Consider the following 14,299-nt stretch of genomic DNA (forward strand, 5'->3'; position numbering starts at 1 on the left):
GTGCCTGTGCCGCAAGGTGGAGGATTAGTCTGTTGAGACACGGCACCGGATTTTGAGCCTTAATACCAGTCCTTTTAAAATATTCTGTAAAAACAAAGAAACTTCCAAACTCATTCTATTAGTCAAGCATTACCCTGATTCCAAAAACCAGTATCTCTCATGAATATAGATGCAAAATTCCCAACACAATACTAGCAATAGGATTTCAGTAGCATATAAAAAGTATAGGATATCTACCATGACCAAATGACATTTATCTCAAGATGCAAATGTGGTGCAACATATGAAAATTATTGAATATAATCTGCCATGTTAATAGAAACACGTAATTAAAAATGTATCTTAAGAGCACAGATAACATATTAACACAAGCTTAATGACAAAAAAAGGTTAACACACGAAGATGAGAAGTCATTGCCTCAATCTCTGAAGGCCATCTATAAAAAATAGAGAACTAATATCACTGTGGTCAAAGACTGTATGATTTTACCCTAAAATCATAAACAAGACACCATTATTTGCTCTGCTCTCATTACAGCTATTTAATGTTTTACTTGAAGCTCAGCATATAAGCTGTAACCTTAAAATAGGCAGTGATTTTTTTTATTTTTTTATTTTTTATTTTTTTGACAGGCAGAGTGGACAGTGAGAGAGAGAGACAGAGAGAAAAGTCTTCCTTTTGCCGTTGGTTCACCCTCCAATGGCCGCCGCAGTAGGTGCGCTGCGGCCGGCGCACTGCGCCGATCCGAAGCCAGGAGCCAGGTGCTTCTCCTGGTCTCCCATGGGGTGCAGGGCCCAAGCACTTGGGCCATCCTCCACTGCACTCCCTGGCCACAGCAGAGAGCTGGCCTGGAAGAGGGGCAACCGGGACAGAATCCGGTGCCCCGACGGGGACTAGAACCCGGTGTGCCGGCGCCGCAAGGCGGAGGATTAGCCTAGTGAGCCACGGCGCCGGCCTGCAGTGATTTTTTTATAACAGCAAAAAAAAAAAAAAAGAAAAAGAAAAACAAGGAACCAAAGAAAATAGATAAATTTCATGCCTTCAAAATTTCAAAATTTATGTTTCAAAATGCCATCAAGAAAATGAAAAGATAGGCACATGTTTGATTCAGCAGTAAGATGCTGTTTCGGATGTTTATCCCATATCACAGTGGTGGGTTCAAGGCTCGGCTTCGCTTCCAATTCCATCTTCCTGCTTCCCTGGTAAGCAGTAGTTAATGACTCAAGTACTTTGGTCCATGCCACCCATGTGGAAGATATAGACTGAGTTCCTCCTGGTTCTTGGCTGCAGCTTGGCCCAGGACTGGCTGTTATGAGCATTTGGGGAGTTAACTAGAGATCTCTGTCTCTCTTTCTGCCTTTCAAATAAATAAAATAAATATACAAAAGAAAGTGGAAAAACAACCCACAGAATGTGAGGAAGTATTTGGAATTTGCAGATCTGGTAAGGGTTTTATATCCAAATTATATAAAGATTTCTTATAAATTGAGGACTAAAAGACAATAATCCCAAATAAAAACAAAGGAATTGAATACATATTGCTCCAAAGAAAATATACATATAAGTAACAAACACAGGAAACATTCTTAACACCATCATCAGTCATTAGGTCATCAAAACTACAATAAAATACTACTCCAGACTTATATGAATGGCTAGTATATTTTAAAAAGAGAGAGAACAATAACCAGTGTTGTTGAGGATGTGGATAAATTGTTGGTGGGAATGTAAAATGAAGTTCCCATTGTGGAAAACATTTTGTTATTTCTTCAAAAAGTTAACCATAGAGTTATCATTTGACCCAGGAATCCTACTTCTAGGTAAATACCCAAGGTAACTGGGGGGGTACATGTCCACAGAAAATATTATATACTCATACAGTAATTATTTATGACAGTGAAAAATGAGAACAATAGAATGTTCATCACTTGATTATTGAATATGTTGAATACTGGTACAATGAGATTGTTTTAAAGGCTTATTTATTTATTTGAAAGTCATAATTACAGAGAGGGAGAGACAGAAATCTTCTATCTGCTGGTTCAATTCCCAAGTGGCCAGAGTGGCCAGAGCTGAGTCAAGTTGAAGCCAGGAGCCAGGAGTTTCATTCAGGTCTCCCACGTGAGTGGCAGGGGCCTAGACACCTGGTCTATCCTCCATTGCTTTCCCTTAGGCCATTAGCAGGGAGCTGGATAGAAAGTAGAGCAGTAGGCATATGAGCAGCAGTGTCCATATAGGATGCCAGTGTTGCAGGTGGTGGCTTTACTGCTATGCTACAATGCTGGTCCCTGCACAGTGAGATATTATACAGCCACACAAATAAGTGAAGTATAGATTAATGCTTTATGATTAAATAGAAAATCTAATTGAAAGAAATCAGACATAAGTGCAGGTACAAAGGACTGCATATTGTAAAATTTATTGGATATTCAGTATTTAGGCAAATGCATTGAAACAGAAAATGAATTAGTAGCTGTCAGAGATTGGAGAAGGAGAAAACAGGTGTTTCTTTTGGGGTGATGAATATATTCTGGATTTATATAGCAGTGGTTGCAGAACTTCGTAAATATAATAAAACTCGCTGAGTTGTACGGCCTAAAAAGGTGGACTTTTAGGGTTTGTGAATTATAACTCGATAGAGTTTTTAAAAATGAAATTGTAAGTCTAAAGGAATTAAGTATTATATTCATAGTCAGGGGACAGAGAAGAATAAAATACATCAAGTTGCTTCATTTTCCCTAAGTGGTAACTGGGGCTTAAAGAAAAGTTCATGTTTCAAGTACAGGATATTGATGAGCAGTATTGAAGAGATACTGTTAAAAGCAGGATTTTTCTGGTTCACTTTGGATAAGCAAGGCACCTTCCTTATGTTTACTAATGGAAATGCTTGTAAAGCTGTAGTTGTTTTAAGTTGAATGTGAATTTTTTTAACATTTATTTAATGAATATGAATTTCCAAAGTACAGCTTATGGATTACAATGGCTTCCCCCTCCCATAACTTCCCTCCCACCCGCAAACCTCCCATCTCCCACTCTCTCTCCCCTTCCATTCACATCAAGATACATTTTAAATTCTCTTTATATATAGAAGATCAATTTAGTATAAAGATTTCAACAGTTTGCACCCACATAGAAACACAAAGTGAAACATACTCTTTGAGTACTAGTTATAGCATTAAATCACAATGTACAGCACATTAAGGACAGAGATCCCACATGAGGAGCAAGTGCACAGTGGCTCCTGTTGTTGACCCAACAAATTGACACTCTAGTTTATGGCACCAGTAACCACTCTAGGCTCCTGTCATGAGTTGCCAAGGCTATGGAAGCCTTCCAAGTTTGCCGACTCTGATCATATTTAGACAAGGTCATAAAAGACAGAGTGAGGATAGTAACCAATGATCCTAAGAGTGGCATTTACCAGGTTTGAACAATTATACAGCATTAAGTGGGGAAGAGGACCATCAGTACACACAGGTTGGGAGTAGAGCCATTGGTGGTAGAGTAGAGGTTATGATTACAAAGGAATGAGGCCCAAGTGCACTAGACAGGGCCCAGAACAAAGGACAGAGTCATTATTAGAGGAGCTAAGAAAGGTGCTGTCTAAGCTACAATTAAGTTTTCTGATTGAGAGGCAAATGGAACCTGATAGAAGGGGCTTGATAATAATCTGGTGGGCTTTAGGCCTTGTAAGTTGAGAGGCCTAGACCTATCTATCTCTTCACATGGGGTACATCCTAAGGGAGGTGTGAACCTCCTAGGGGAAGGCACTCTGTTGACTTTCATTACTTGGCTGGCCTGGGAGGAGAGCTGGCTAGGTAAAGGCAGGTGGCATCTCTAACAAGAAATTTACAGTTCTGCCTTCAATGTTGCTGATCCTACGTGGCCGTCCCCACAGCTGCAGTGGTCACCTTGGAAGTTGGGCTGAGTGAAGGGCTTTTCAGCTTAGAGCCAAGAAGATCTGTGGCTCTGACCTGGGCATCCTTCGACTCCAGGGCAGGTCCATTTCCAGTGATCCAACTGTCTATTAGAAATCTAAAAAATATTGTCAGGAATCTACAGGATACTATTAAAAAACCTAACATTCGGGTTCTAGGAGCTCCTGAAGGCATGGAGAGGGAGAAAGGATTAGAAGGCATTTTCAGTGAGATACTAGCAGAAAATTTCCCTGGTTTGGAGAAGGACAGAGATATCTTAGTATAGGAAGCTTATAGAACCCCTAATAAACATGACCAAAAGAGATCCTCACCACGACACGTTGTAATCAAACTCACCACAGTGAAACATAAAGAAAAGATCCTAAAATGTGCAAGAGAGAAACGCCAGATTACTCTCAGAGGATCCCCGATTAGACTCACAGCTGACTTCTCATCAGAAACCCTACAAGCTAGAAGGGAATGGCGAGACATAACCCAGGTACTAAGAGAGAAAAACTGCCAGCCCAGAATTTTATATCCTGCAAAGCTCTCATTTGTGAATGAAGGTGAAATAAAGACTTTTCATAGCAAACAGAAACTGAAAGAATTTGTTGCCACTCGTCCTGCCCTGCAAAAGATGCTTAAAGATGTGTTACACACAGAAACACAGAAACATGGTCATCAATATGAAAGAAGGTAAAGGAAGGAAACCTCACAGCAAAAGATCACAGGAAGCTCAATTTCTCTTTGACATAGAATTAAAATCTGATTCTCCGTTAAAGCAATGTATTAAAGTAATCTATTATGTTCTCTTGATGTCTGTTAAATTCTAATAGTTCAAAAACAGGTAAATTTTTAAGAGCTAAGGGTTATTTAAATATGTGCTTATTTTCAAAGATTTGAATAATCACCTTGTAACAATGATCAAATTTGGTCTATGTTATGTCATGATTTTAAGAAATCTTATTTCAACCAGATATTTTGGATTTTGAGCCTTCTTGGCATTCTTGACAGGCATTCAAAAAATCAAAGTTTCAAACAATCTGGTCTCTAAAATTTCCAGTAAATCTTGGACTTTGGGTTTTCCAGTTTGGGCCCAAATGAAAAAATCGAAGGACCTATGTCTCTCATCTTATAGAGACACCAACTAATCAGGCTATTTGGATCATATTAGAAGTACTGTCAAGATGTGACGTGGTTCCAAACTTTAAGTTTCTATAATGGAAAATGCTATTAATACAAATGTTTGAGAATTAAAAAGTCTAATGATCTTGTGTTACTAGACATGATAGTTATCTTAATGAGAAAGCCCCAGAGGCCTAAAGGGTTAAATACTTGTAAAATCCTACAGGTGCTTTCAAAAATAGTGTGAAGTAAGCAAGTGCCTCTTGTTGGTTGATGAGTTTATAATGTTAAACATGGCAACTTAAAGTCTTTTGTCATCCACAGTTATATATGATGTGCTGCTCATAAAACTAAAGCGTTGTTGGTTCTGTGTTTAGCTGTCCTCCTATAGGTTCCTATGGACTTTTTCCAGCCACTTTTATTGTATTCAGTACTTTGGGATGGCTCTGTAAACAGATGAAGCCAATAATGTATTAACAGTAGCAACTGAGAGAAAGTATGGTTAACTGAGGTTACTAAAAAGAAAAAGCAATTCAAATCAATTGGCAATCTACAAAAAGAGTTAAAGCTTTTAAAAGCTATCATTAAAATTGCTACATTGGTCTATAATGCTATGTTATATGTGTGTACATATTGTATGTCCACATGGGAAAATTTTATTCAGAATTTTATTTTAATTGCCTGGAAAAAGTCCATAGGAACCTATAGGAGGACAGCTAAACACAGAACCAACAACACTTTAGTTTTATGAGCAGCCAATCATATATAACTATTGATGACAAAAGACTTTAAGTCGCCATGTTTAAAATTATAAACTCATCAACCAACAAGAGGCACTTGCTTACTTCACAGTATTTTTGAAAGCACCTGTAGGATTTTACAAGTATTTAACCCTTTAGGCTTCTGGGGCTTTCTCATTAAGATAACTATCATGTCTAGTAACACAAGATCATTAGACTTTTTAATTCACAAACATTTGTATTAATAGCATTTTCCATTATAGAAACTTAAAGTTTTGTACCACATCACATCTTGACAGTACTTTTTTTTTTATTTTTTTATTTTTGACAGGCAGAGTGGACAGTGAGAGAGAGAGAGAGACAGAGAGAAAGGTCTTCCTTTGCCGTTGGTTCACCCTTTAATGGCCGCCGCGGTAGGCGCGCTGCGGCCGGCGCACCGTGCTGATCTGATGGCAGTAGCCAGGTGCTTATCCTGGTCTCCCATGGGGTGCAGAGCCCAAACACTTGGGCCATCCTCCACTGCACTCCCTGGCCACAGCAGAGAGCTGGCCTGGAAGGGGGGCAACCGGGACAGGGTCGGTGCCCCGACCGGGACTAGAACCCGCTGTGCCGGCGCTGCAAGGCGGAGGATTAGCCTGTTGAGCCACGGCGCCAGCCAGTACTTCTAATATAATCCAAATTCTATTGTATTCAGTACTTTGGGATGGCTCTGTAAACAGATGAAGCCAATAATGTATTAACAGTACCAACTGAGAGAAAGTCTGGTTAACTGAGGTTACTAAAAACAAAAAGCAATTCAAATCAATTGGCAATCTACAAAAAGAGTTAAAGATTTTAAAAGCTATTATTAAAATTGCTATATTGGTCTATAATGCTATGTTATATGTGTGTACATATTGTATGTCCACATGGGGAAATTTTATTAAGAGTTTTATTTTAAATGGCTTATAGAGATAAGATTGTCCATAAATTTAAGCTGCTAAAATCAATCAAAGATACATTTTAATTTGTGGGACCTGAATCTGTGTATCATATGTTTTAGACTTGTTGGTAGAAAGAAACTAAAAACATTTTAGATGGTTGTGCTTAAGTTTACTGGCTAAACAAACTACACCACGTTAGATATTTAAGAGGTGTTTTCAAATACATGATTCTTAAAATTTATAGAAGGCATTGGACCTTCTGGTAAATGTTTTCTTAAGTTGTTATCTAATGGTTGAAACGGTTTGCTAAGTATTCATGTGATATTGCTATTGTCAGCAAGCGATCTAGGACTTGCTCCCTCATTTCTCTATTCTAAGCCCAACTTGTTCTTTCATTTCTCTATTCTCTTCAAGGTAGGAAACTAATTCTATTATGAAGGAATCTGTAGGACACACAATTTAATCTTTAGACCTTATAAAAGACATGGCTAATATTTTTCTGTAATATCATAGCCAAAATAAGAACTTAAATAATAATCTTATAGCTAGATTTACTTCGCCTTCAGTGAAGTATACAGTAAGTAGAAAAAACCTCCCTTTCAGACCAAAGGGAAAGAAAGTTTTAAAGTGAGAATATAATTTTCCTCATGGGCACTGTCTACCTTAGAAAAACTACTACAGAACATGCCTGTGACTATAGACTTGTAGTTCAGGCCACTGAAGATTAGGGATGGGACTTGGGCACTCCCTTGACTTGTATCCTCTGGTCTGCTTGAACACAAACCAGGAGGAAAAGAAAGCTCGGCATCAGAAGCAATGGGTGGCAGGCCTATTAATGGCTGATCTGTACAGTGATCTGCCCTCAAGGAGACCCAACAGGCCAGTCCACTGCAGTGGCTTTCAATGTGGTAAGCCTGGGCTTCAGCAGAAGTCAGCTTGTGAAGAGCCCTGGCAGCTCTGCCAAGAGTTGGATCACTGGAAATGGACCTGCCCTGGAGTCGAAGGATGCCCAGGTCAGAGCCACAGGTCTTATTGGCTCTAAGCTGAAAAGCCCTTCACTCAGCCCAACTTCCAAAGTGACCACTGCAGATGAGGGTATGGTCAAGTAGGGTCAGCAACGTTGCAGGCAGAACTGTAAATTTCTTGTTAGAGATGCCCCCTGCCTTTATCTAGCCAGCTCTCCTCCCAGGCCAGCCAAGTAATGAAAGTCAACAGAGTGCCTTCCCCTAGGAGGTTCACACCTCCCTTAGGATGTACCCCATGTGAAGAGATAGATAGGTCTAGGCCTCTCAACTTACAAGGCCTAAAGCCCACCAGATTATTATCAAGCCCCTTCTGTCAGGTTCTATTTGCCTCTCAATCAGAAAACTTAATTGTAGCTTAGACAGCACCTTTCTTAGCTCCTCTAATAATGACTCTGTCCTTTGTTCTAGGCCCTGTCTAGCACACTTGGGCCTCATTCCTTTGTAACCATAACCTCTACTCTACCTCCAATGGCTCTACTCCCAACCTGTGTGTACTGATGGTCCTCTTCCCCACTTCATGCTGCATAATTGTTCAAACCTGGTTAATGGCACTCTTAGGATCATTGGTTAGTATCCTCACTCTGTCTTTTATGACCTTGTCTAAATATGATCAGAGTCGGCAAACTTGGAAGGCTTCCATAGCCTTGGCAACTCATGACGACAGCCTAGGATGGTTACTGGTGCCATAAACTAGAGTGTCAATTTGTTGGGTCAACAACAGGAGCCACTGTGCACTTGCTCCTCATGTGGGATCTCTGTCCTTAATGTGCTGTACATTGTGATTTAATGCAATAACTAGTACTCAAAGAGTATGTTTCACTTTGTGTTTCTATGTGGGTGCAAACTGTTGAAATCTTTATACTAAATTGATCTTCTGTATATAAAGAGAATTGAAAATGAATCTTGATGCAAATGGAAGGGGAGAGGGAGCGGGAGAGGGGAGGGTTGCGGGTGGGAGGGAAGTTATGGGAGGGGGAAGCCATTGTAATCCATAAGCTGTACTTTGGAAATTTATATTCATTAAACGAAAGTTAAAAAAAAAAGTCTATTGGCTCAAGACAGGTGCTCCATGATAATTAGAATTTTTAAACTTCTATAGTATTTTATAAGCTATCTATAAAATTAGATTAGGGGCCGGAGCTTTGGCATAGTGTGTAAAGCTGCCGCCTGTAGTGCCAGCATCCCATATGGGCGCCTATTTGAGTCCTGGCTGCTCCACTTCCAATCCAGCTCTCTGCTATGACCTGGGAAAGCAGTGGAAGATGGCCCAAGTCCTTGGGACCTACATCTACATGGGAGACCCTAAGAGGCTCCAGACTCCTGGCTTCAGATCGGTGCACCTTTGGCCATTGCAGCCATTTGGGGAGATGGAAGACCTCTCTTTCTCTCTCTGCCTCTGCAACTCTTTCAAATAAATAAATAAATCTTTTTAAAAAAGGAAATTAGATTAGAATTTTTAAGTACACATAATGAATGTACAGTTGATTTAGCACAATGACTGACACCAATTTCCTAATTTAAAACAAAAGTCATGTTTTTACTATCCAATGGTTCTCACATTCTAAAAGTTAGCATAGGGACTGGTAAGTGGTAGACAAAGAAAAATTTTCAGATGATGAAGATAAGAATTCACACTTCTATAGAAAAATCAAGCATTGGAGCAGTGGTGGAGGTTGGGGAGAGTTCCTAAAAGGGGACCAGGCAAATGAGAATTGAGGGAATGAGTTTTTCTAGGGAAAATGACTTCTTAAGTGAGACAGTGATGGCATTCTTCTGTAGGAATCTGTAGGTCACATATTTTGAGAAGTTAACAGATGCTGAAGAAGAATATAGTGAGTTCAGAGATAATTTGTAGCTCATCCTACAAATGGAAGTGAAAATTGCATATTTCTGGGGTGGGGGGGGAAGCAATAGTTTATCCTTTACAAGACTGAGTCAAGTGATACTAACACAGTGGGAAACTTACTGGAGAGTGGAGAGCCAGTAAGAAAGAACAAAAACTCTTAGAGAATGGACTTTATCACTTGCTGAAAGACTCCTGTGTACTAAGCACAATGTGAAGCCTCTTCACATGACCATAGCATTCCCAGAGAAAGTGGGATGCCAACAATGACTTCACAGTAAGCCGAAACAACAGCATGCTTTATCAGTGCAAAGTATTTTGGACCAAATGGTCAAACTGCTTGTCTATAAAAATATTTTGGATAAACAAAATGCTGGAAGCTCCTGTCTGAAAGCCAAAAGCAGTTTGAGACACAGCCTTTCTTCTTAATACAATTAGCTTATATTTATTTATAGAAGAATTACAATTTGAATAATGTAAAATGTATCAAGAAAATTTTAAGCCAAGAAAATAATATCTCTACATTTACATCTAGATAGATTATAAAATACATCCATACTGATTGTTTTGTCTAATTCCCACAGACACTTGTCTACTTTATGTCACTTCTTGACCCAACCCTCTGCTGCTGTTGAGGCCGTCAGTTTGTTCAGGTACATAAAATCCAACTGTATCTCACCTCAGCAGCACCTCAGACTGAACTACGTACCTGGAGCTTTCTAAAATGGTGTTTCTCAAATGCTATCATGCAAGATACTTGCACTCGTGTATATACAAGTGCAATTTCAAGATGGTTAACATTTCATGGGGAGAGTTGTTAGATGTAACAAATTAAAATACACTGAAGACTTAATTTCACTTAAGCCATGAACATCAATTTAGTATGAGGGCACTTGAAAAGTTCAGGGAGAATGGAATTAGAAGATTGTACACATTTTCCATAAACATTTTGAAGTGCCCTTATATACAATATTTGGAGCATACTAACAGTTTAAAACTGCTTATCTGAAATTCAATTTTAATTTGGGTCTCTTGTATGTTTTCTATCAGTCTTAACTGTGGAGTAAAACTTGTCCAGCAAAAGGTTAGAACTGGTGCTAGACAAAATGCTCCTTCATCTGTCCTTTGAAAAACTCTCAAGTGTATTCTACTCAGAAGGTTCTGGTAGAATGAAGACCCAGTTGTGCTTAACCATATCCAGATCAACATCATATCCATGGGCTAAATGTATCTTTCTTTCCATTTCACACTCTGGATTCCCATTCATGTTCTCTAGAATTTCACATTCCAAAATAAATTTTCTGCATTATCGGCTTTATCTCATGTTCTTTTCATCCCAGACCACTCTAGCTAAATAAGTTACAGGAAAATTCCATGAAGGTATAGTAATTTTACAGCCTGAATAACCCCCTTTTACAAATGTGAAGACTAATTTCTACACATTTCTATTGCACTGCCTTAGGCCACATGCTTATTAGAAACAGATTTGAACACTGAACTTGTGTCTCCTGACTTCTGTTCAATGCCCCTTCAACTGGAAGTTCATACTTACGCATGTTTCACACCACATTGTTAATTAATTTATTTAAGAGCAGAGAGGCAAAGAGAGATATAGTTCCTGTCTCCTGGTTCACCCCCAAATGCATGCAATGACACAAGTTAGATCAAGGCTGAAGCTTAGAAGTAGGAACTTAATCCAGGTTTCCCAGGTGGGTGGCAAGAATTTAGTTAATTGAGCCATCACCACTGACTCCCAGAATCTGCATTAAGAGGAACCTGGAGTCAGAACTCAAAATTGGGTTCTCTGATATGAGGTGCAGGCGTGCTAATGGCTAGACAGAAGACCTGTCCCTTGTACTATATTTTCTTTTAAAAAAATCAAGTGAATGTTTCTATAAAAGTAGTGTAGTAACACTAGTGGGGATGAAAAGCACTTATTCTTCCCGTTTCCAGGATTCACATTCTGAAAACATCAGCCATTATTATGTATTATTCCAAATACCTTTTTGTTATCTATATCCAGAAAGAAACATCAATACAGGGGAAAACAAAACTCTACACCATTGGAAAATAGTATGGAAACTTCTCCCAAAACTAAAAATGGAATTATCATGGTTCAGCAATGTTACTGAAGAAATTGAAATTAGAATCTCAGAGATATCTGCACATGTATGTTCATTTCAGTTCTAGTCACAATAGCCAAGATATACACTCAATGTAAAGTGTCCATCACAGATAAAGGAATAAAAAAAGTGGCACACATACACTACACAGTGAAATACCTTAAAAATAGCCTTAAAAAAGACATTCAGTTTTAAAAACAAGGATGAACCTACAAGAAATTTTGTTAGGTGAAATAAACTGAACACAGAGATACAAATAGTGTATAATGTAACTTATATGTAGAATCTATTAAAGTCAAATTTATAAAAGGTAGAATACAATGATGGTTACCAGAGGTTGAATAGGGAAATTTGAGAAATTGATCAACAGGTACAATGTCACTGTTGGAAAGGAAAAATAAGTTCTGGTGTTCTAATGCACAGCAATATCAGCAAAGTGAATGTGGTTAATAATGTGTTGTGCATTTCAAAAAAAATGAAAACATAATTTTAAATATTCTTACTAAAATATAGATATTTGATAGATATTGTTAATTACTGATTTGATTATATTCCACAATGTATATTTTACTGAAACATCACACAGTACCCCATAAGTATATATAATTATTATTTGCCTTTTATTTAAAATAAAAGGCAGGTGCTTGACATACTGGCTGAGACACTGCTTGGTATGCCTACATCCCATAATGGAGTGCCTGGGTTCAAACACTAGCTCTTCTCCCAATTCAAACTTCTAATTAATTTGCTCCCTGGGAAGCAGCAGGTGATTGCTCATGTAGCTAGGTCACTGTTACCCATATGAGAGACCCAGATGGAGTTCCTTGCTCTTGATTTTGGCTTGGCCTAGTCCCAGCTGTTGCAGGCATTTTGGGAGTATACCACAGAATAAGAGACACCTCTTTCTTGATCCTTCTGTCACTACCTCTGTTCTCGAAGTTAAATACTTTGTAAAATAAATAAAATGTAAGAAATGTTTTTGTCTTAAAATATGAAGTTTCTTTTAAAAATGCCTTTTATAGTAAGATACATCATAACAACATGAAGAAGTTGAACTCATTATTTTTAATTAAAAGTTCCTTTTGGTACAGTATTAATGGATTGATCTCTGTAAAAATGAGAATATTAGCACTGACATTTCCTCTACTCTCTCAGGCTTCCCAACTACTAAGTTTTGTGAATTATATCATTGATTTTTCATTGTCAGTATTTTTACTATATACATTCTATTTCATGACTAAAATTTCCACATTTTCCTTTAGTATATCTGTAGGATTCAATAGATTGAAAATAACTCATCTCCAGCATTTCTTTTTTTATCTCCCATATTTTGATTAATGTCAATTGGCTAAGATCGCTTCATCCAACAGGTTTTTTAAATTATTTATTTGGAAAGCAATTGACAGACAACTTCTATCTGCAGGACCACTTACCAAATGCCCACAACAGCTGGGGCTGGGCCTAACCAAAGCCAGGAGCCAATGACTCCACCTGGGTCACCCATGTGAGTCTTAGGAATCCAAGTGCTTGGCCCATCATCCTCTGCCTCCCAGGAACATTAGCAGGAAACAATACAAAGTTCAGATCAGCTGGGACTTAAACGAAGAACTCAGACAGGGGATGCAGGTTAAGCCTCCCAAACTGAGGCTTAACACTATGTGCTACTATGCCTGCCCCCAGAGTTTTCATTTGTTTAAGTGTTTGTTTTAATTTTATTTACGTATCTTATTAAAGGGTCAGTTCAAGGGAGACAGAGATTGAGAGATCTCCCATCCACTGATTAACTACCCAAATGCTCACAACAGCCTGAAGGCAGGGATAAAAAACGCCATCCGGTCCCCCCTCATGGGTGGCTGAAACTCAAGTACTCCAGTCATTATCTGCTGCCTCCCAGGGTATGCATTAGCAGGAAGCTCAACTGGAAACAATCAATTCAAGACTCAAAACCAAAACCATGCACTCTGATATGAGATGTGGGCATCTCAAGTGGCAATTTGACCGCTACGTCACAAACCCACCACAATTGCTTGTTTTGAAAAAGGGCCTTTGGGCCGGCATCGTGGCTCACTAGGCTAATCCTCCCCTGCGGCACCGGCACACCGGGTTCTAGTCCCGGTTGGGGCGCCGGATTCTGTCCTGGTTGCTCCTCTTCCAGGCCAGCTCTCTGTTATGCCCCGGGAAGGCAGTGGAGGATGGCCCAAGTGCTTGGGCCCTGCACCCGCATGGGAGACCAGGAGAAGCACCTGGCTCCTGGCTTCAGATTAGCGCGGTACACCGGCCGCAGCGGCCATTGGAGCGGTGACCCAACGGAAAAAGGAAGACCTTTCTCTCTGTCTCTCTCACTATCCACTCTGTCAAAAAATTTAAAAAATAAAAAGGGGCTTTTGGGTACTGTATCTATTAGTTCTTTCAATTTTTCAGAGTTCTGTGTCTTGCCTTGGTATTCAAATAATAACTATTTTTGGCATGATGTATGTGAGACTAGCCTTCTTTCCTTGAGAATTTTTGAGTAGATTTTCATGGTTTTTCTGATCATTAGCATCAAATTGGAAAAGAGAACAGAATGCCTAGGCCCCTGACCTGGTGATGTGGGGAATACATA

This window comes from Lepus europaeus, chromosome X (genome assembly GCF_033115175.1).
Source record: "Lepus europaeus isolate LE1 chromosome X, mLepTim1.pri, whole genome shotgun sequence".
NCBI lineage: Eukaryota > Metazoa > Chordata > Mammalia > Lagomorpha > Leporidae > Lepus > Lepus europaeus.